Source organism: Budorcas taxicolor, chromosome 14 (assembly GCF_023091745.1).
Source record: "Budorcas taxicolor isolate Tak-1 chromosome 14, Takin1.1, whole genome shotgun sequence".
NCBI classification, from domain to species: domain Eukaryota; kingdom Metazoa; phylum Chordata; class Mammalia; order Artiodactyla; family Bovidae; genus Budorcas; species Budorcas taxicolor.
Genome location: NC_068923.1, coordinates 18,177,121 through 18,199,556, shown reverse-complemented (window position 1 = coordinate 18,199,556; position 22,436 = coordinate 18,177,121). Strand labels below are relative to the sequence as shown.

General features: G+C 41.7%; 2 long non-coding RNA genes across 2 annotated transcripts in view; both read right to left on the bottom strand.

The window, feature by feature from the left end:
• Positions 1-11,640: 11,640 nt before the first annotated feature.
• LOC128059591 (uncharacterized) lies at positions 11,641-20,984 on the bottom strand. Its single transcript, XR_008200601.1, has 4 exons — positions 20,882-20,984; positions 15,942-15,975; positions 14,759-14,828; positions 11,641-11,691 (listed from the first exon to the last, which is right to left on the bottom strand). It is a non-coding gene; the product is annotated as an uncharacterized LOC128059591 (long non-coding RNA).
• A 9-nt stretch (positions 20,985-20,993) lies between these two features.
• The window catches only part of LOC128059590 (uncharacterized), a 36,721-nt gene continuing 35,278 nt past the window's right edge, over positions 20,994-22,436 (bottom strand). The window contains exon 3 of the long non-coding RNA XR_008200600.1: positions 20,994-21,010. This is a non-coding gene — a long non-coding RNA (uncharacterized LOC128059590). The remainder of the gene's footprint in view (positions 21,011-22,436) is intronic.

Sequence of the window (22,436 nt, the reverse complement as noted above, 5' to 3'; positions counted from 1 at the left end):
GCTACCAATCAACACCACTAAATATGAATGACAAGTCTGCCTGTTTGGGTGCTGTGTAAATAGCTGGTATTAGAGCTCAGTCTGAGTTTGTAAAGGGCATCCCTGGTGGCACAAATGGCAGAATCCACCTGCAATGCAGGTGACCTCGGTTTGATCCCAGGATCTGGAAGATCCCTTGGAGAAGGGAATGGTTCCCCACTCCAGTATTCTTACCTGGAGAATTCCATTGACAGATGAACCTGGTGGGCTACAGTCCATGGGGTCACACAGAGTTAGACACAACTGAGTGACTAATACTATCACTTAGAATCTGGAAAACTCAACAGTGCTGATGTTTAAATCTGCTAAAAAGTAAGTTAGATGCAGAGAAACATCACTTAAAATGCTAAATTTCCACCACATACACATAATACAGAGATATTTTCCTTTAATAAGGATTTTCTCATTATGTATAAGGGAAACAATGAAATGTCATGGAAACGGTCCAGTAGAGAAACTTTTCCTATTTATCTTTCTAAATCATGTATTTTTCCTTTCAACTCTGTATATCTTGTTCTTCTGTTTACAAAAGTAGGTCATCACACACATTTGACCCATCTGTAGATCCTCGAGAAGACACTCTAAAGGCATCAGATGCAAACTGGGCATCAACTGAAAGAAAAGGAAAGAATTATATTCTTTACCTAAAATACTTGGGTTAACTGAGATTAGTAAAACAAACAAACAAACAAAAAACCTGAGACCTTTCCTAGGATTCTGAAAAATGAAATATATCTATAGATGACACAACACAAAATACTAATCAAGATTACAATTTTATCATCTGCTTATGGTTGCAGTGGGGCTGAGCATCAGAGCTCCTGGTTTTCTCATTCTTCATTCATGTACTCATGCAATTGAGTGAATTGATGAATACTCATGTATTCATGCAAAGGTTCTGTGACAAGCACTGGAATTATAAGATGAAGGTGACCCAGTTGACCCTGAAAAATGATATGCCCTCAACTGGAAAAACAGACAAACAGGCAGTGTCCGTACAGAGTCACAAATACTAAGATACAAAAGACGGCACAAGGAACACTCAGGAGGGGAAGCCAGCTTTGTGTCAATACTGCCAGCTTTTTGGTGGAGGTGACATGTATGTAGCTACCTGAAGGACAGGAAAAAGTACAAGAGACAGAGGGGAGAAGCACGTACAGAGAGCGGAGAGCAGGCGACTCTGTGGGTCCTACACAGCCCGGCTGGTTAGATGCAGAGCTAAGCTAGTTAAATGGCAGAGTAAGCTGGTAAAGAGATAAGGCCAACTACTTTGGCAGGACCCAAATGTGGGTGTTTGGAGCATTTCCTGAGGGTAAAAGAGAAACGTGACTGCTTGAGTCTGGGTTTCCTAGCCTTAGCCACTACCAGACACTTGAGAAGCTGATGAACGCCACGTTTTCTGAGAATAGTGTCGGGGTGTAGGAAGACAGCTCCACAGGGATGGAGGAAGTAGAAGAAGGATACAGCTAGAAATAAAAAGAAATACATAGACCCTCAGAGACTGTTTTTCAAGCTATGGTACATGATGAATACATGAAGGATATTTTTCACTATGACTGCTCATGTTTTCACATTTTTCATTAGCTATGTATAAAAAAAATATTTAACACAGCATCTGTTATCCAAACAATGGAAAGAGATGCCATTTATTTTTTACAATGTATTTCAGAAATCAATGTCTAAATTTAATTCATACATTTTGGCAACATACCTTCTCTTTGTTCTCTAGCTATACTCCTGGTCCAACTCCCTCTGCATCTGAAATAAGTCAAATATTTATCTTTAAGATAAACAAGTTATATGTTCATAACTTATTAAATGTGACTTTTAAATAATACTTTTAGAGACTAGACCTAACCTGAAGATTACCTCAGTAGAAAAAGAAAATCACATTAAAAAAAAGAAAATGAATTTCTACTTATTCTGCTTATAGATAACAGAGAACATATATATGGAATGCTATTTAATCTGATAAAAGTACAATAAATATCAGTCTATCAAATACACATAATTTCAGAGATTTAGGGAATGACCCATAATCCTCGGAATGACCCACAAGATGACTATCTTTTCCCCTAATAGCTCCTGGCCTAAGTATGTACTTCTGAGACTTTATTTTGATTTCTAGGTGAGGATCCTGTTCAAATGGGGAAAGTAGTTTGAGTCGAATGTTAATAAGGAGAACACATTTGTGATTTTCTTTAAACTTTTCCATTTAACGAAAACACAGAAAGCTGAGAAAATTATATACAAGAAAACAATGTGCCAGCAAGATTTCATTCTGAAGATGTTTAGCGAGAAGGATTCTCTCATAAGTTAGTTTCCAAACTACGTCCCATAGAAGGGAAAAATTGAACAAGACGACTTAAGAATAATTCAAGAGGATGGTACCAGTTTTAAACCACAATGTTTTCTTTTCTTCATAATGGTCTTGTTTTTTACCAATTGGTCTTATAAGTAAAAGGATTCTCTAGTGAGAATCATTCAGAAAGGTCAATTTAGTGATAACTGTAATGGAAACTGAAATATTTAAAGGGAAAACAAGTGCCCCCTTCCTTCCAGAAATCTACAAAACTACCTGCTCTAAGGGAGGTAGAGGACACACATAAGCTGTACAGATCCAAAATGTAATGTGCAGTGAAAGTGAGTTCAAGCAGATGAGAGATCAGCAAATGAACCTGCAGACACAGGCTGCCTTCCTTCCACTTCTCTGCGAGCTCCCGGCTCGCGCTGTCTGCAGGCTCCTGCTGACGCTGCTCTGCTTGCCTGTGCTCCACCATATCCATTTCTACGTGGCTTCTGAGGGTCACTGCTTCTTGCTCCAACTTCTTTTTCTTCTCTCTAGTTTTTTACATTTCTTTGGCATTAGTTTCATAGATAACAACTCTTGTTGAAAAACTTGACTTTTTTGCATCCAGGTGCAGACATTTTGAAGATGCAGTTTCCAACTCTGCTGGAAAATCATCAGTCTTCAAGAATAAAATGATACGGTTTGCTAATGAAGAAAGGGGACTGAGCACAGCCTAACTCAAACCCAGGATCAAATAAATATGATGGTATCTGTATTGTAGATTGTAGGACCAGGGATTACTCAGAGAATCAAGAAAGAAGTTCAAACCACCAAGAGTCACAAAATATATTCTTCACTGCCATCTTTGTCACACAACAACTGCACTTGATTTTAGACTTTTATTGTTCTACAATAATATTTTTCTATCTTTCCTCATAAAAGGACTACAAGTCACCTCTTAGTAGAATGGCTCTTAATCGCCCCCCATCTTAATGTCCCAGGATTTTAAAGAAGTTTGAGGGATACTATATTGAGTTATCTAGGGCTAAGTTACTAAGTCCCTCCCAAAAGAAGACTGTGATAATAAGACTCTAATTAATAAATCTTGTAAATATGGATTCTAATCCCATAAGCCTTTTTCTGAAGTACAAAGACTCTTTGCTAATTTGAATTGCATTCCAAAGGGAATTATTTGCAAAGTTAAAGAAATCCCATTTCCTAACAGTTTACAGCGATGAACCACACATTTTTCTGAACAGTAACAACAAAAATTGCCTCATTCTTGTAATCCTTTGTTACTGTCCATTTATGCAAGACAAGTGCTGTGCATATCAATAAATATTCCGTTACACCAATGTATACTTAGCCAAGATTCCCCCTCATGGAAGAAATGTCAACAGTGTAAAATTAGGGGCTAAACTGTTCCTCAGAGACTAGGTAGCAAGCGCTGATGTGAAAAGGCTCAAAGAGCTGGACAGTCACGAAAGCTCCATGAAGGAGGAGAGACTGGGCGCCAGGTCTGAAATAATGAAGGACTACCCAAGAGGAAAAGAAACTGTAAAGACAGAAGGAGAGTCTGAACAAGGGCCCAGAAAAGGGGAAATCAGCCAGCTAACTCTGAGGATAAGATCCCACCACAGGGAAACAAAAACGTGCACACAGAATCCTGGAAATCAATGTTCACAACAGCATTATTAATAGTCCCAAAGCGGAAACAACCCAGAGCCCCATCAAGTGATGATGGATACATGGCTTAGCTTACTGTTGACAACCCACAGAAATGGAAGAGCTGATACTTGTTATCACATGGATGAACTGTGAAAACATGACATCAAATGAGCAAAGCTAACCACAAAGGAGCATACTGCATGATTCCATTTATATAAAGTACTGAGGACAGGCTTGTCTAGAGAGACAGATATTAGACTGGGGGTTTCCTGGGGCTGAGGGAGATGGGAGGCCACGGGTGGTGGCTAAGGGATGCAGGGTTTCTTTTAGGGGGTGATGGAAATGCTCTAAAATTGACCATAGTCACTGGTTACACCTCTCTAGACTGAGAGATACTGAACTACACGTTGAATGGGTAAATTCTATGATACGTCAATTATATCTCAATAGCTTTTTTAAAAATCCAATGGCAGGATTCAGATAATCTTCTTAATTCTCTAGTTTGGATGTATGTATTCTACACCATCTGAGTACCTCCATGCTTTTACAATATCCTTAAAAGGAAGAGGAAAGAAGGCAATGCCTAAATTTCAACTGGCTTGAATAATATCCTTTCTGCACAAGTTATTCTGAAATCCATGAAATAAATATATACAGAACTCTACAGCCATTCACAAAAGGCAAGATGAGAAATGATAATTTCCTAAACGTTCCATTAAACTAATATTATCCTTTGATTTTAACCTGGCTTGCCTCATCATGGTAATACAGCTATCACTTAAAAAAGTATTGTTTCAAAGAAAAAAAAAAAAGGCTCTCAACTTCTGTGAATAATGAGGCACAATTCTCAACTTTCCTAAGGGTAAATAATATAAGAAAAATGTAATATAATGCAAATGGCAGGATGAAAGTCAGAGTTTAAGAAACGAGTGCATTATAAAGATAAGAAAATTGTAGTAAGTTACTTGTAACAAAAATACAGAAGAAAGCTGACCATGAAATCGAGTGTCCTAAAACACTGTATCCTACATATTAACTGTTAACACGTTCAATGTCATACATATGCGACTTGTGAGTTGATGTAGCTGTAGTTCACAATTGTTCTTCAAATCCTGTGCCTCAGCTTCTAACTTAGCACAACATGACATGACTTTCAGTGCAGCCTCCAACACAGACTCCTTTTTAACAGTGTCATCCAGTTCTTGTTGAAGTTGTCTCACAACTGCCTAATAAGATCCTCTGTCACTGAGTTTATCAAATCACTTTACTATTATATTAATAATAGATAACTCCAACATATGGACTTTGAAAAGTATCACCACAGACAGCAACTCACCTTCTTTTTCCTCCTCACTGAATCTGGTTACAGACACAGAAGGGGCCACCCTCCAGCCTTCCTGATATTAAGTTACTCAGACAAAGGATGTGGCCCCACTGTCCATGCCCTGCCCTCCCAATAAATCTGCAAAGCTTCACCACCTCACGTCCAGAAAGAAATGAGTGTGTAGGTGGGAAAAATGATGGAAAATTCCACACTGTGGAAACATTTTCCTTTCCTTTTTTATTAGAAGCTTTGATTAACTCAGAGATCTTCACATATTCCAACCAGTGCTCAGATTTTTCCAATAGATTCCTACCTCAGCAGAAAAATGAGGCCACTCCCTTGTGGCTTATCTATTTTATACCTAGTAGTACATCTATGTTAATCCCAAACTCCTAATTTATCCCTCCTCCCCACCTTTGCCCTTGGCTAACCACTCTACTCAATATTCTGTACACACCTACCTGGGAAAAGGAACTGGAAAAGAATGGATATATGTACGCCTATAACTGAATCAATCTGCTGTACATTTGAAACTAAGACAAAGTTGTAAACCAACCATATTCCAATATAAAAGAAAAACGAAATTTAAAAAATGAGGTTGCTCCCATGGCCTTCAAGGAGCCTCGATAACCTGGCCTCCACCTGCCTCCAGACCGCAGCCCCTACAACCCTCTCCATGACTCACTCCATTCCTGCTGCTCACGAGTCCTGACATCCTTCATTTTTAGAGGACAAGCTTGTATTCAAATGATAGTAATTGATACCTAAAATGAGCATTATGAGCAAATGGTCTGTAAGAATGTTAAGTGAATCATAAATAGCAGTGGGAAGACTAAATCAAGAATAGTTTTGCTAAAGCTCACCACCTGAGTCCCAAATTATGATTTGATGATAAGTAGATGCATTGATCAAATTGCCAACATCCGCTGGATCATGGAAAAAGCAAGAGACTTCCAGAAAAACATCTACTTCTGCTTTACTGACTATGCCAAAGCCTTTGACTCTGTGGATCACAATAAACTGTGGAAAATTCTGAAAGAGATAGGAATACCAGACCACCTGACCTGCCTCTTGAGCAATCTGTATGTAGGCCAGGAAGCAACAGTTAGAACTGGACATGGAACAGCAGACTGGTTCCCAATAGGAAAAGGACTACGTCAAGGCTGTATACTGTCACCCTGCTTATTTAACTTCTATGCAGAGTACATCATGAGAAACACTGGACTGGAAGAAACACAAGCTGGAATTCAGATTGCCGGGAGAAATACCAATAACCTCAGATATGCAGATGACACCACCCTTATGGCAGGAAGTGAAGAGGAGCTAAAAAGCCTCTTGATGAATGTGAAAGAGGAGAGTGAAAAACTTGGCTTAAAGCTCAACATTCAGAAAACGAAGATCATGGCATCTGGTCCCATCACTTCATGGGAAATAGATGGGGAAACAGTAGAAACAGTGTCAGACTTTATTTTGGGGGGCTCCAAAATCACTGAAGATGGTGACTGCAGCCATGAAATTAAAAGACGCTTACTCCTTGGAAGAAAAGTTATGACCAACCTAGACAGCATATTCAAAAGCAGAGACATTACTTTGCCGACTAAGGTCCGTCTAGTCAAGGCTATGGTTTTTCCTGTGGTCATGTATGGATGTCAGAGTTGGACTGTGAAGAAGGCTGACAGCCGAAGAATTGATACTTTTGAAATGTGGTGTTGGAGAAGACTCTTGAGAGTCCCTTGGACTGCAAAGAGATCCAACCAGTCCATTCTGAAGGAGATCAGCCCTGGGATTTCTTTAGAAGGAATGATGCTAAAACTGAAACTCCAGTACTTTGGCCACCTCATGCGAAGAGTTGACTCATTGAAAAAGACTCTGATGCTGGGAGGGACTGGGGGCAGGAGGAGAAGGGGACGACCGAGGAGGAGATGGCTGGATGGCCTCACTGACTCAATGGATGTGAGTTTGAGTGAACTCTGGGAGTTGGTGATGGACAGGGAGGCCTGGCATGCTGTGACTCATGGGGTTGCAAAGTTGGACACGACTGAGCGACTGAACTGAACTGAACTGAACTGAGATGCATCTGAAGAGTTGAGAGGCTTTAAGAATAAATGATTCAAGGCTAAAATGTTTCCCATATTAACTCAAATAGGCATGAATAAAAATAAAATTGTACCAACAAATATAACAAAAAGCTATGACAAGCTACTGAAGCCAAAGTACGATATATAAAATATAGCCTCTGGGAAACCTGGAATTGACTATCAAGATAATCCATGTAACTGAAGCTTCATTTCGAAATATTCATTTCAGGTTTGAGCATTTCATTTATCTGCTTCATCATGATAGTGAAATGTGGTTACATAAAGATTAAAATTAATACCTTAATAGTAAGAGTAAATTACTAGTACCTGTCTAGGTTAATAATTTAGAACTAAATCTCTTAACATTTCATAAACAACACAATGTCCCTACTCAAAGTAAAGCATTTCTTCAGTCTAATTGTTATTTGCTGAATACAAGGTATGCTTTTAGGCTGGTTTAGAGACCATAGATTCACAGCCTGTGTGTTTTTTATACTCAACTAGATTCAACATTTAGCCAGAATCAAGAATCACTGTGAACTTTCTTTCAGGAAGTCTGAGAATTATTTCTCCTTCTGGATACTCACTTCTCTTTCTGCTTTCTCTTTTTGGTACTGACACATTCTCTCTTTAAAACGGTTACACTCCTTGATGAACTGCTTGTTTCTTTCCTCCATCAGACCTCACTTCTCACGTTCGGCCTGCAGTTCTCGCGCGATATGCTGCAGCTGGTCTTGGACGCTCATGGCTGTCTTCTCTCTACTGTCAGCTCTGCTTTGTGCGTCGTCCAGCTGCTGTCGGAGCAATACGTTTTCACTCTGGAGCTGAGATAATCTCTTTTCCAAGGATTCTTGCTTTCCAAGGTATGTATTCACTTTGGCGTGTTCGTTCTGATACATGTGTTCAATTCCCTGCTTTTGACACTCTGTTTGGCTTAGGTCTCTCTGGACACATTCTAACATCGAAGTCTTTTCTCTAAGATCATCTCTCATGTGCTGCAGCTTGATTTTCAGCTTACTGAGTTTACTTTCCACTATAGATGGTTGCTGGGAAAATGTCTCGGCCTTATCTTTTAGATTAGTCATATGGGACTTCATTTTGTCTTCTGCTCTCTGGAAGGCAAGTTCCAGGTCTCTTTGTGATGTCTGACCTTGATCATGATCGCGTTAGGCAGCAGCCAGTCTAGAACTGTAGGATTCCACTTCCCTTTCCAGTCTTTGTTTGCTTTCTTCTTTGTTCTCCAGCTTGGAGGTTAGCATTCTATTCTCGGCTGTCAGAGCGTTCAGCTGGCATGTATAGTGGGATACAGTCTCTGTTAACATTTCCTCACTCAGTTTTCTTGCCCTTTGAAGATTATCATTCTTTCCTTTGAGAATTTCCATGTCCTCACAATAGTTCTCTTCCTTTTCCCAGTGCTGACGTTTCAGTGCATCTGTCTCCAGTCTCAGGATGGCAAGTTCATCCTGCAGCATTTGGATTTCACGCAACAGGTCTTGTGCTTCTTCCCAACTATCAGAAACCTAAGTGAAACAAAGGAGACTTTTAGCTAGTACTCAATAAAGTGACATGCCATGATTTCCTCTGAAATGAAAGACTAACCTCTGCGTTTACACAATGAAAAGACTGCACCAAGTGTGTCTCCAACAGGGAAAAATAAGGTTCAATACAATCCTCAGACTTTATACAAGCAGACATTCCCAAAGGTTCAAACATTTAATGGAAGACAATGAATCCACGAAAGTCAAAAAGAAATCCCAAGAGACTTTTCAAGAAGCTCCGAACTGGAAAGGCTTCTCTCTGAACTACAACAAACCCAAAAGGCTTAAAATAAAAGATTCATAGATCTGACTACACTTAAACATTGCATCTGATGTGGAATATTTACATCATGGAAAACTAGTAAGCCATAAAAAAGAGGGAAATAATGCTATTTCCAGCAACAGGGATGGACCTAGACATTCTCACCCTAAGTGAAGTAAGTCAGACCAAGACAAGTATTATACCATACTGCTTATATGTACAATCTAAAATGAGCTTATTCACACAACAGAAAGACTCGTGGACACAGAAAACAAACTTATGGTGACCACAGGGGAAAAAGGGGTAGGGGAAGGGAAAAATTAGGACGCTGGGTTAACATACACCCACCAGCAGATATAAAATAACCAACAGAGAGCTACTGTACAACGTAAGAAACTACGCTTGCTATTCTGCAAGAAGAACCTGAAACGGAATGTGTGTGTACGTGTGAGTGTGTGTGTGAGTGAGTGTGTGTGTGTATTAGTCACTCGGCCATGTCCAACTCTTTGCGAGCCCATAGACTATAGCCTGCCAGGCTCCTCTGTCCATGGAATTTCCCAAGCAAGAATACTGGAGTGGGTAGCCATTTCCTTCTGCAGGCTGCTGCTGCTGCTGCTGCTGCTGCTGCTAAGTCGCTTCAGTCGTGTCCGACTCTCTGTGACCACATAGACGGCAGCCCACCAGGCTCCCCCGTCCCTGGGATTCTCCAGGCAAGAACACTGGAGTGGGTTGCCATTTCCCTCTCCAATGCATGAAAGTGAAAAGTGAAAGTGAAGTCACTTGGTCATGTCTGACTCTTAGCGACCCCATGGACTGCAGCCCACCAGGCTCCTCCGCCCATGGGATTTTCCAGGCAAGAGTACTGGAGTGGGGTGCCATTGCCTTCTCCACCTTCTCCAGGGGATCTTCCCAACCCAAGGATTGAACCCAGGTCTCCTGCATTGCAGGCAGATTCTTCACAGTCTGAGCCAGCAGGGAAGCCCCATTTATATAATATACACACATACATATACATATATATCTGAATCACTGTGCTGTATACCTGAAACTAACAGAATATTGTTTATCAACTATAATTCAATAAACAACACCACTTGCTAGGTTTATAAACACTGCATTTGATACCTCCTATACATCTACTTCACAGTATTTCCTCTTTATTTTCAGAAAGATCTAAAACACCCACCAAGGTTATAGCAAACAGTAAGATAAATTAGATAAGTACGTCAAGTATTTAGCATCGGACACGACTGAGCGACTGAAGTTAGAAACCACAAGAAATAGAAGGGCCATAAATTCTTAATTCATAATACATCTCCAAAGGCCTAAAACAAGGCTCATCTTGAATTGCCTCTAAACGAAAGTTTTGCTAGATTAAATAGAAAACATCGCTTCATTAATTTCAAAGTGAGAATTTTTTTAAAAAGAGAAATCACTTCAAATTTAAATGAACTTCCAGAGGGAACTATATTTAACATATATGTGTATATATATATACACATACACAAGTATAAACAAATCACATTGCTGTACACCTGAAACTTACACAGTATTTTAAACTGATTACACTTCAACGAAAAAACAAGAACCACCACCAACCTTGAAAACAACCACCAAAAAAAATAAGGAACACATATTTTTTAGTTCTTCATAAAAATCAGCTATATGTCATTCAAAAGAGTATGAGCATTGTTTTTTTACAACCTCACTTTCTCTTCTTAAGTTGAATTTGAAATAACTTCTCGCATATTTCTAATATAGAGTTCCTGGTCTGACTGACCCCCACGATTTCTGTTGTGTTTTTGTATAATATCTGTCTCATCTTCACCCTCATTCTATCTTATATTCATCTTGTCCTTCTTAAAGGAATTCTTCCCCTCATCCTCCTCCCTATCTTCATACTCATCTAGTTGTTTCTCCCCAGTGCTCTGTGATTCTCTTCTTTCAGAACGGCACAGTTAGTACGCCAGTATTTATAAATCTGAATCACGCACATGTACGGCTCTTATTATCACACCATTTCGTATCGTGACTTTGAAGGCTTCTAGTTCTGTGGTGGGATCCTTTTTGTCACCATAAGGATCAGGGGAATGGCTTGTGAACAAACACAGGGAAAGAAGAGTTACAGACAGAACACCTTACCTTTGCACGACCGAGGCCTGCTGCAGACTTGGGAAGTTCTGAAACAGGCTCAGGCGCTGGGAAGGCAGGACGGCAGATGCCCTCCAACCAGGGAGATGGTTTGGGAAATGTTCCAACCACATCTTCAACGTTACTGTCAGAATTACTGTCCTCTGACAAAGTTGTACTCTCTGGTCTCAAAATGCCACATGTTGCTTCTACTGCAGTGAAAACAGGAGAGAGCACATGAGAACGTGTGTCATTTCAAATCAAGGAATAACACCAGGAGGACAGTCTTCAAATAACTTACTGTTTCTCTTGGATTGCTGAGAAGCCTTCATTAGCTTCGGTAACTTTGATTTCAGGACATGCTGGAGAAGAAAATAGAGCTTGAAGAATATAACAAGTATCAACCTGAATAAAGAATTATAACAGCCCCCATTCCTCTATGATCTAACACAAAGAGCACAGGCTCCGGAGTCATTCAGACGTGGATTCAAATCCCAGTTCTGGCACTGACTGACCTGCTCATGGGGAAAGGATTATGACAGATGACGTCAGAAGCCCCAGATGTTCCTCCCCTTACCCCTAACTGACTGCTATACAAACACTAGGCCACCCGCTAGACTAATTTCTCTTCCAAAATCTCCTAGAGTAATAATTTATCCCCAGCAGTTTAGAGCACTATTGAGAAACTAAGACATTCAAATTAATTGCTATATTTTGAAATTTGCTTCCATGACTAATATATACATACATTATCACTTGTGAAGGGAAAATATGAAAGTTTAGGTTTTAACAGAATCTTATTTAGATGGGCTAGAACTGCAAACAGGATAAACTACTTCTATTCTGTTTGTCCAACAGCTAGAGACCAATGAAACAGGGAAAAAAATTCAGCTGCTTCTATGAAACAGGGAAAAAACAAGGTTAAACCCGTAGGGCAATGATCATGAATGAAAGCCACACTCTAAATAGAAAGCCATAAGCAAATATGTTCACAATAGAGACAGAGAGAGATGGACTGAAAGAACAGACACTGAAGAAATGTGTTCTGCAAAGAAAAATTAGGTTAACAGTAAAAATTTAAAAAAAAAAATAAGGTAGAGGAGGAAGAAGAAAGGAAAAAGTGAGACATTTCTAGTCAAGAAAAAACTTTACAGAAAAAAAAACAAGTATAATAAGGTATGTGGAGAAACACATTTAGAATTTATATACAATAGATCAGTAAGATATCCGTGTTCTTAAGGATATACTATGAGCAAAGCCTCTGTTTCATATGATTTTATTAATATATTTTTATGCATCTACGCTGTTCTTCAAATTTTATGAAAATATCAACATCAGTTCAGCTCAGTTCAGTTGCTCAGTTGTGTGCGACTCTTTGCGATCCCATGGACTGCAGCACACCAGACTTCCCTGTTCATCACCAACTCCCAGATGTTTTACAAACTTGTCCATTGAGTCGGTGATGCCATCCAACCATCTCATCCTCTGTCGTCCCCTTCTCCTCCTGCCTTCAAACTTTCCCAGAATCAGTATTTTCCAATGAGTCGGTTCTTCGCATCAGATGACCAAACTATTGGAGTTTCAGCTTCAGCATCAGTCCTTTCAATGAATATTCAGGACTGATTTCCTTTAGAATGGACTGATTGGATCTCCTTGCAGTCCAAGGGACTCTGAAGAGTATTCTCCAATACCACAGTTCAAAAGCAGCAATTATTCGGCACTCAGCCTGTTTTATAGTCCAACTCTCACATCCATACATGACTACTAGAAAAACCATAGCTCAGACTAGACAGAACTTTGCTGGCAAAGTAATGTCCCTGGCTTTTCAATCTGCTGTCTAGGTTGGGCATAGCTTTTCATCCAAGGAGCTTTTAATTTCCTGGCTGCAGTCACCATCTGCAGTGATTTTGAAGCCCCCCAAAAGAAGTCTGTCGCTGTTTCCATTGTTTCCCCATCTATTTGCCATGAAGTGATGGGACCAGATGCCATGGTCTTAGTTTTCTGAATGTTGAGTTGTAAGTCAACTTTTTCCTCTCCTTTTTCACTTTCATCAAGAGGCTCTTTAGTTCTTCTTCAATTACTGCCATCATGGTGGTGTCATCTGCGTATCTGAGGCTATTGATATTTCTTCTAGCTATCTAGATTCCAGCTTCTGCTTCATCCCGCCCGGCATTTCTCATGATGTACTCTGCATATAAGTTAAATAAGCAGGGTGACAATTTACATCCTTGATGTACTCCTTTCCTGATTTGAAACCAGTCTATTATTCCATATCCAGTTCTAACTGTTGCTTCTTGTCCTGTATACAGATTTCTCCAGAGGCAGGTCAGATGGTCTGGTATTTCCCTCTCTTGAAGAATTTTCTACACTTTGTTGTGATCCACAGAGTCAAATGGTTTAGCACAGTCAATAAAACAGAAGCAGATGCATTTCTGGAACTCACTTGCTTTTTCTATGATCCAGAGGATGTCGACAATTTGATCTCTGGTTCCTCTGCCTTTTCTTAATCCAGCTTGAACATCTGAAGTTCATGGTTCACGTACTCTTGAAGCCTGGCTTGGAAAATTTTGAGCATTGCTTTGCTAGCATGTGAGATGTGTGCCATTATGCGGTAGTTTGAACATTCTTTGGCATTGCCTTTTTTGGGGACTGGAATGAAAACTGACCTTTTCCTGTGGCCACTGATGAGTTTTCCAGACTTGCTGGCATATTCAGTGTAGCACTTTCACAGCATCATCTTTGAGGATTTGAAATAGCTCAACTGCAATTCCATCATCTTCACTAGCTTTGTTCACAGTGATGCTTCTTAAGGCCTACTTGACTTCACATTCCAGGATGTTTGGCTCTAGGTAAGTAATCACACCATCCTGGTTATCTGTGTCATAAAGATCTTTTCTGTAGAGCTCTGTGTATTCTTGCCACCTCATCTTAATATCTTCTGCTTCTGTTAGGTCCATACCATTTCGTCCTTTATGGTGTCCATCTTTGCATGAAATGTGCCCATGGTATCTCTAATTTTCTTGAAGAGATCTCTAGCCTTTCCCATTCTATTGTTTGCCAGTATTTCTTTGCATTGATCGCTGAAGAAGGCTTTCTTATCTCTCCTTGCTATTCTTTGGAACTCTGCATTCAAATGGGTATATCTTTCCATGTCTCCTTTGCCTTTTGCTTCTCTTCTTTTCTCAGCTATCTGGAAGGCGTCCTCAGGCAACCATTTTGCCTCTTTGCTTTTCTTTTTCCTGGGGATGGTCTTGAGAACTGCCTCTTGTACAATGTCACAAATCTCCATCCATAGTTCTTCAGGCACTCTGTTTATCAGATCTAATCCCTTGAATCTATTTGTCACTTCCACTGTCTAATCATAAGAGTAAATACTACATGAAACTAATTTCAGAGCAGGAAAACTAATTTCACAACAGAACACTTTACCTTGGTTTTAAAATCTAAGACTTCGTTGTTTGATGTAGGCCCTAAATCAATGCCAGGTTTGTTGGGAAACCTTTAAAGCAAAAACATACAATAAAAATGAGTGAGCTCATGTCCTTGAACAAAAGAAAAAAAAAAAGCAAAAGTTTGTCTATATATTAAATGAACTTTCTTGACATGAATAAAATTTGGCCTGTTTGAAAACAGCTCTTTTTTAAAAATTTTTTTAAAGATTTCTTGATGTGGACCACTTTTAAAGTCTTTACTGAATTAGTTCCAATGGTGCTTCTATTTTATGTTTTGGCTGTCTGATCCTGGGTCATGTGAGAGCTTAGCTTCCCTGACCGAGTATCAAACCCACACTGCCTACATTGGAAGATGTCTTACTAACCATCTTAACCACTGCACCCCCAGGGAAGTCTCCAAAAAAGTTTTTCCTTACCTATTTCTGCATCCATCTCTCCCAACCTATGAAATATCTAGTTAACACTCATTCTCAGTTTCCATAACAGACAGTGATAGCCAATGTACTGGCAGATCCTAAAAATAATTTGTTTTTACCAAAAGTCCTAATAGCTGAACTGAAAATCCCACTGATGGACTGAAATAATTCTTGCTTGTCCAAACTGGAGTAAACCTGATGACTTAAAACAAAGCGGAAGAATAGGCTTTTCCTTCTCCATTGTCTGTTCAAGGTTCAGAGACGAATCTTAGTCCGTCCAAAATGGGACTCTCGGTCCGTCAGCAGGGATACCACTTACTGAGATGGCACCACTTCTCTCCTTTACTCTAAGGGAGTACAGGGAGTTTCCCCACAATGTCGAAACTTAAAATGTACTCAAGTCAAAGAACTAATTTATATCTTTAACTTATATGCTACACGGGTACTTCTCAGTCTCTGCTGAGGCCATGGGAGTGGACGTGGGAGCCAGGAAGGCCAACTGTCAAATCACAGGTCAGCTCATTTTAACCAGGGTCAATTCACTAACCTCCTGAAGCCACAGTTGCCTAATTAAGCAAAAATAGGACACAGCTACTTTACAAAGCTGCTGTGATGACTCTATGAGGTCACAAATGTTAAGCACGTAATGCAGTGTCTAACCCAGAGTAGAACACTCAACAAACTTTAGTTTCTCTTCTCCATGTTCCCTTAAACATATAATTTTAAACATCCATAAAATCCTACCTCCTTGATGAGTCCTCTTCAGAACTTTCAACCACTATTAAAGAAAAAAGTAAGATACATTTTAAATCAATGGAAGAAAAATACAGAATATTAAAACCTTAAGACTGAGGCTCTGTTTAAAAGTATTCCTTTTAAACCACACCTGGAGGCCACACTGGAGGAAGGGAACAGCCACTAATGCCTAAGAACCACTCCTCCCCTTTATAGTCATCAAATGCAAAACAAAACAACAAAGAAAAGAACTGCTCTTCACAACAACCATAATCCTAACCAAACTCCAGGAGACTGACAGAAAATGATACCATACCATTAACACAATCAGTACTATAAGCTGACAAGAGCACGCCTAAACAGCACAGTGTTTCCGGATCTCTATTGCCTGGAGCACTGAGCAGAGACTATAGGGACACGACGACTTCTCTGGCTCTTCAGGTCACAGAGAAGACGCCCTGTCACAGGGAAGCTTGGTCAAAGGCACGGAGCCTCAGAGCAAGGGAAAACATCGGAAACAAAAGTCTTCTCTTCCTGGCCCTCTTTCCAAAGGCAAGAGAAGTATGAAAGATGTAGTGATTCCAGGTATAGAAAGGATCATCTCTTGAAAGGCAGGTGGGGGAGGGCAAACGGGTAAAGGGGCTCAACTCAGTGGTGAGAATGGGGACTAGACTTGTAGTGGTGAGCAGGAAGTAGGGTACACAGAAGCTGAACTTTTTAAAAAGTTCTCTCTCTCTCAATATATATAGTTCCCTATATATATACAGAAAAAAAAATACATATATGTATAACTTCTTTAAAAAAGTTCAGCTTCTGTACATATATATATACACTAACATGTTTAAAAAGAATCTCTTGAGACTATCTCCTTCCATTGCTCAAGAGTATCTGGACCACACAGGATGGTCCAAAGAGTGCTGTGTACTAGTGAGGGACATCATTATATCAATCCTTCCCATTATACGTCAAATGTTTATAGAAATCATGCTTTTTCAGCTTGGAAGGCATACATCATCACATCCTAAGCTGATAAACAAGGGGAGGGAGGGAAGGATGGAGGGAGCCACAGACTCTGGTGCTGTTGGACAACATTTCCCAGGGCCATCATGATCTGATGCTGGATGGATGACTCACACGCAGTGACTCCACGGGGAGAGGAGCACTGCAAGCTTGAGCAAGGAGAGATGGCGCAGTTATTTTTCAATGTTTGCACCCTGTGACATCAGAACAATGCTTAGTACAGAAAAGACACTTGAAAGTTATCCGTTCAGTGAACAAATGAACAAATAAATAAGCATGTTTTCTTCGAAAATTTCTTTAGAAAAATACAGAAATTAACCAGAGAGAACTCTATTCTGAGCATATTGAAGACCAAGACACTGTCATCTGTGTCTCCTCTGACTAGTGTAATAAACCAACCTACCGTTTTTGTTGTTCAGTCACCAAATCGTGTCTGACTCTTGTGACCCCATGGACGACAGCTCCCCAGACCCTTCTGTCCATGGGATTTCCCAGACAAGAGTACCAGAGTGGGTTGCCATTTTCTTCTCCAGGGGATCTTCCCAACACAGGGATCAAACCGTATCTCCTGCATTGGCGGGTGGATTCTTTACTACTGAGCCACCTGGGAAGCCTCCTTTGATAAGATCGCGAAGAGTCGGACACGACTGAGTGGCTTCACTTTCACTTCACTCGGTTAAAGGAGTCCTTGGGTACCCTGTACAATGTGCTGGATGCCACATCCAGTGGACCTAATGCTGTTTCTGTTAATGCAAAGTATTTTTGTGCTTTTATTAGAACCTGCAGAGTCCCAAGTTGTTCTATTTGAACATCTATTATGATAATCTTTTAACTGATGGCAGGAGAACAACTTGTTCTTACAAAACTATACTCTCATGACAATTGCCCAACACACCAAAGAAAATATCTGATCCTAATGAAGTCCACCTCTCTCACTCTCTCGGGATCTGTAAGGAATGGAGTTGGTAATCTAGACCTGCTTGGTACAATAGGCAAAACAACTGGCTCTCAACCAGGCATTGCTTTCCTGCCTTCTGTACAATTGGTAGGTATCTTTCAGAAATAATCTCTCATGACTATGCTGCACACTGGCTCAGCTTTGCAGTTACTGTTAATCATTTCTTCTCTTACCAGGAAGGGATTATTCAAGTTCCCAGTTTTAATGATGGTAACTATTTTAGTGAGACTAATCATTACACAGTAACTACTAACTATTCACTCACTAAATGCAAACCATTTCTAACAATGAAAGTTCACTTTCCTAAGACGCCCCATCCGCGATACTATGAATACAGATGAAATGTACAGCATACTCACTTAAATTTTTTTTTTTTCTGATTTACACAGAGATCTAAGGACTTTAAGGGCCATATTAAACAGATGGATTTCTTTTCAGACAATACTGTCTTTGATGTTAAATCACCTACAGTTAACTTCTTAAAGAATCTTGAATACTACAGTATAAAGAAATTAATTTAAAAAATAAAATACACGTGCAATTTACATTAATTTTTTCACAGTTCTTTCATTATTGAAACTTCCTCATTCCTACTTTATCTATGGTAAAATCACCAAGAGTAATTCGGTATCAGATGACATAACTGTGTTGCTATTTGCAGAAGTTTCAGATGTCTTTTTCTTATATGCAGAAATCAGTTGGCGAAACCTATGTATTAAAAATGCGATAAATAATATTTTAACACTGATATGAAAAACAACTACCAAATTCTTAGATCGTTTCAGACAATGTTAGAGATAATATCAAAACTTCAATTGTTGCATACATTTCAAGTTTCTAAGTTCTATAAACTTTTATTTAGCATATAGTAAAGGAGAAAGTAAAGGTATACTGTCACCCTGCTTATTTAACTTCTATGCAGAGTACATTATGAGAAACACTGGGCTGGATGAAGCACAAGCTGGAATCAAGATTGCCGGGAGAAATATCAATAACCTCACATATGCAGATGACACCACCCTTATGGCAGAAAGTGAAGAGAAACTAAAAAGCCTCTTGACGAAAGTGAAAGAGGAGAGTGAAAAAGTTGGCTTAAAGCTCAACATTCAGAAAACAAAGATCATGGCATCCGGTCCCATCACTTCATGGGAAATAGATGGGGAAACAGTAGAAACAGTGTCAGACTTTATTTTTTGGGCTCCAAAATCACTGCAGATGGTGACTGCAGCCATGAAATTAAATGATGCTTGATCCTTGTAAGAAAAGCTATGACCAACCTAGACAGCATGTTAACAAGCAGAGATATCACTTTGCCGACAAAGGTCCATCTAGTCAAAGCTATGGTTTTTCCAGCAGTTAATGCGTGGATGTGAGATTTGGACCATAAAGAAAGCTGAGCACCGAAGAATTGATGCTTTTGAACTGTGGTGTTGGGAGACGACTCTTGAGAGTCCCTTGGACTGCAAGGAGATCAAACCATCATAAAGGAAATCAGTCCTGAATATTCACTGGAAGGACTGATGCTGAAGCTGAAACTCCAGTACTTTGGCCACCTGATGCAAAGAACTGACTGACTGGAAAAGAACCTGATGCTGGGAAAGATTGAAAGCAGGAGGAGAAGGGGACGACAGAGGACAAGATGGTTGATGGCATCACTGACTCGATGGGCCTGAGTTTGAGCAGGCTCCGGGAGATGGTGGAGGACAGGAAATCCTTGTGCCCTGCATTCGATGGGGTCGCAAAGAGTCGGACACGACTGAGTGACTGAACAACATCACTAAAACAGTTGCTTAACAGGATTCTCAAACCCAGTATATCTAGAGTGAAGCTGAGTGGAAACTCTTATTTCGGCAGAGCCTGGCTGGGTTCGCATTCAATTGACTGTGGTCGAAACCAGAAATGATTGGCTCGGCCTCCCTCAGACTCACCACAGAGCTTTGGGCACAAGGGCAGCTGTCACTCAGGGAAACAGTTTGATGTGCGTGGTTAACCTAACAGCCTGCAGATCTTGGGGTGAGTTTTACAAACTTGATCATACCACTTCCCTCTTTAAAGGGGAAAGGTGCAGTAACATATGGCAGAGCCTCATGACTGATGCTCAGAAAGGATATGCAACATTACAGCAGCGACGCCTCTGAAAGCGACCACATGCACAGGAAGAAGCGAGGGACGCATGGAAAGGGTCAGGAGCGATAACCTCTGTGGATGTGAAATGTTCGCTTTTATTTTTCCTTGTGTGTGTATTTTCTAAGTTTTCTGCAATGAACATGTATCCCTTAACACTTTTTGCTGTTAGAATAACCTAACACAACTGCAAACGCTATTTCTAAAAACGTACCAATGACACCGTGCTACTTATGGAGCAAAATCCAAACACTCACATGGCCCTCGAGGCCTTGTGTCCCCCAACCAGATTCTTAGATAGAGATAACAAGGCTCCGGTTCTCTGACTCAAAGAGAACTTCACGGAGTCCCTTCGGGGTGGTTGGGAGAATCAGGTCAACCAGGCTGAGACCAATGCAAATCCATTCTCAGCTCCCCGACTGATGGCCTGAAGCCAGTCACCGTCGGCTTGTGGGCACTTGGGGAGGGCAGCGCTGGCGGCAGAGGAAGAGCGTGTGCAGTCAGGCTGCCCCCCAGCGGGGAGCCCCATGAGCCCCATGTGTGTCCAGGGGGGACCCGGCACCTCCCCTGTCTGGGATGGAGCCAAACGCAGCCACAGCAAAGAACCACAGGGAGGCAGGTGACACATCGAGAGAGAGGGAAAGGCTTTCATAAAGGTCAGAAATGCTTTCCTCTCTTCTGTCCGCCACCAGCCGGGCTAACTCTGCGGGAGTCTGCTCAGCCCGCTGCATGGGTGATGCCTGGTCTGCGGGCTCCCTGCTGAGGGCTCAGGTGAGACAGCAGAGCCTCAGCTGGCAGCAGCCTGGGTCCACCATCCGCCCTGGCCCAGGACCCCGGCAGGACCTACCTGACCTCCTCTGTGAGCTGCTCCAGGGCAGAGTGCGGGTCGTCCGTCTTCTTCACAAACTCCAGGTTCCTCTGCTCAGCTTTCTCCAGGTCTTGCCTTGCCTTATCTCGCTCCCTGGTCATCTGCTCCCTACAGAAAGGAGGGAAAGACCACTGGGGACACTGCTCTGGGCCTCGCGAGCTGGTCTGAAGGAACAAACTCAGCTGGCCTAAGAGTGCTGAGCAGTGGCCAGCGCTGGGCTCTGACCCACCTCCTGTGCATGTGTGCCAAGTCGCTGCAGTCATGTCCGACTCTATGCAATCCTATGGACTGTAGCCCTCCAGGCTCCTCTGTCCATGGCATTCTCCAGGCAAGAATACTAGACTGGGCTGTCATGCCCTCCTCCAGGGGATCTTCCTAACACAGGGATGGAACTCGCATCTCTCACGCCTCTTGCATTGGCAAGCAGGTTGCACTAGGGTTGGCAAGCAGGTTCTTTACAACTAGCGTCACCTGGGAAGCCTGACCCTCCTCCTACCAGGATGGTTTCTGCAGTTATTGAGTCTGTTTTACAGAAGTACATACAGCAAGAAGCCAACTGGCTTGCAGTGGGGTTTCTAGCAGGTTTCTGAACCAAGAGGTTCGAGCCCGGGGCATGCAGTGTTCACCCCTCCAGACGGCCTTAGAAGAGGTGGGAAATTATCCACGCTCCCTCTTGCCTGCAGCTGGGCCTCAGGCCCCAGGAATCCCCAGCACCTAACCTGAGACTGGATGCATGAAGGGGAGAAGGCTGGCCACCCATTATTCTGCCTGGTCACAGCCTTGCCAACTGTAGCCTGGCACCTAAGTGCCAGGCACTTGCCCAGAGCAGAGGAGACTCCTCTCTCTGTCCGGTCACCCCAGGCCCTGCCTGAGGCTCAGTGCACCGGCTATCCTGATGCCTGTTTCTCCCACTGGAGAAACACCAAGCTTGTCTCCCTTCCTCATCCTCCCAAAGCAGTCTTCCTTTGGGCCCCTCTGCAGAGTTGCCTGACGTCAGAGGTCTCATCTGTCGGTACCTACGTACCTAACGAGATGCAAAGTCGTGAGGATGGAGATTGGAATTACTGCCAACCTTTTCTGTAGCTTCAGCACATCAATAAAAATACAATAACAATCTCTGTGCCAACAGGCTCAGTAGATGGATGGCCTGAATATCCAGCTCAACTGGAGCCAAACCCAATTTAAAAGGATCGCATTCTGGGCCCAATCTCCATGCCGTGCTTTGTGACCATGCTGGAAGCACCCTTTCTCCTCCCACAGGCTGCCCGTGTCCTGGGCAAGGAGGCCAGCCTGGCCAGCGGCCCCACACGCCCCCCACAGCGGGGCTCTTACTGGCAGAAGCTTAGCTCCTGGCGGTAGCAGGCCAAAGCTGCCTGCTGGGCAGCCCCGCCCACCATCATGAGTTCTCCAGGGCCCAGGTCAACTCCAAAAGGTTCACCTTCTCGTCCACACTGAAGTCAAGGCTCTGAAAACAGAAAGGCCCATCAGGCAAGGCAGGGTGAGTGGGTCTTCAGACATTTGCTGGCCAGACCTC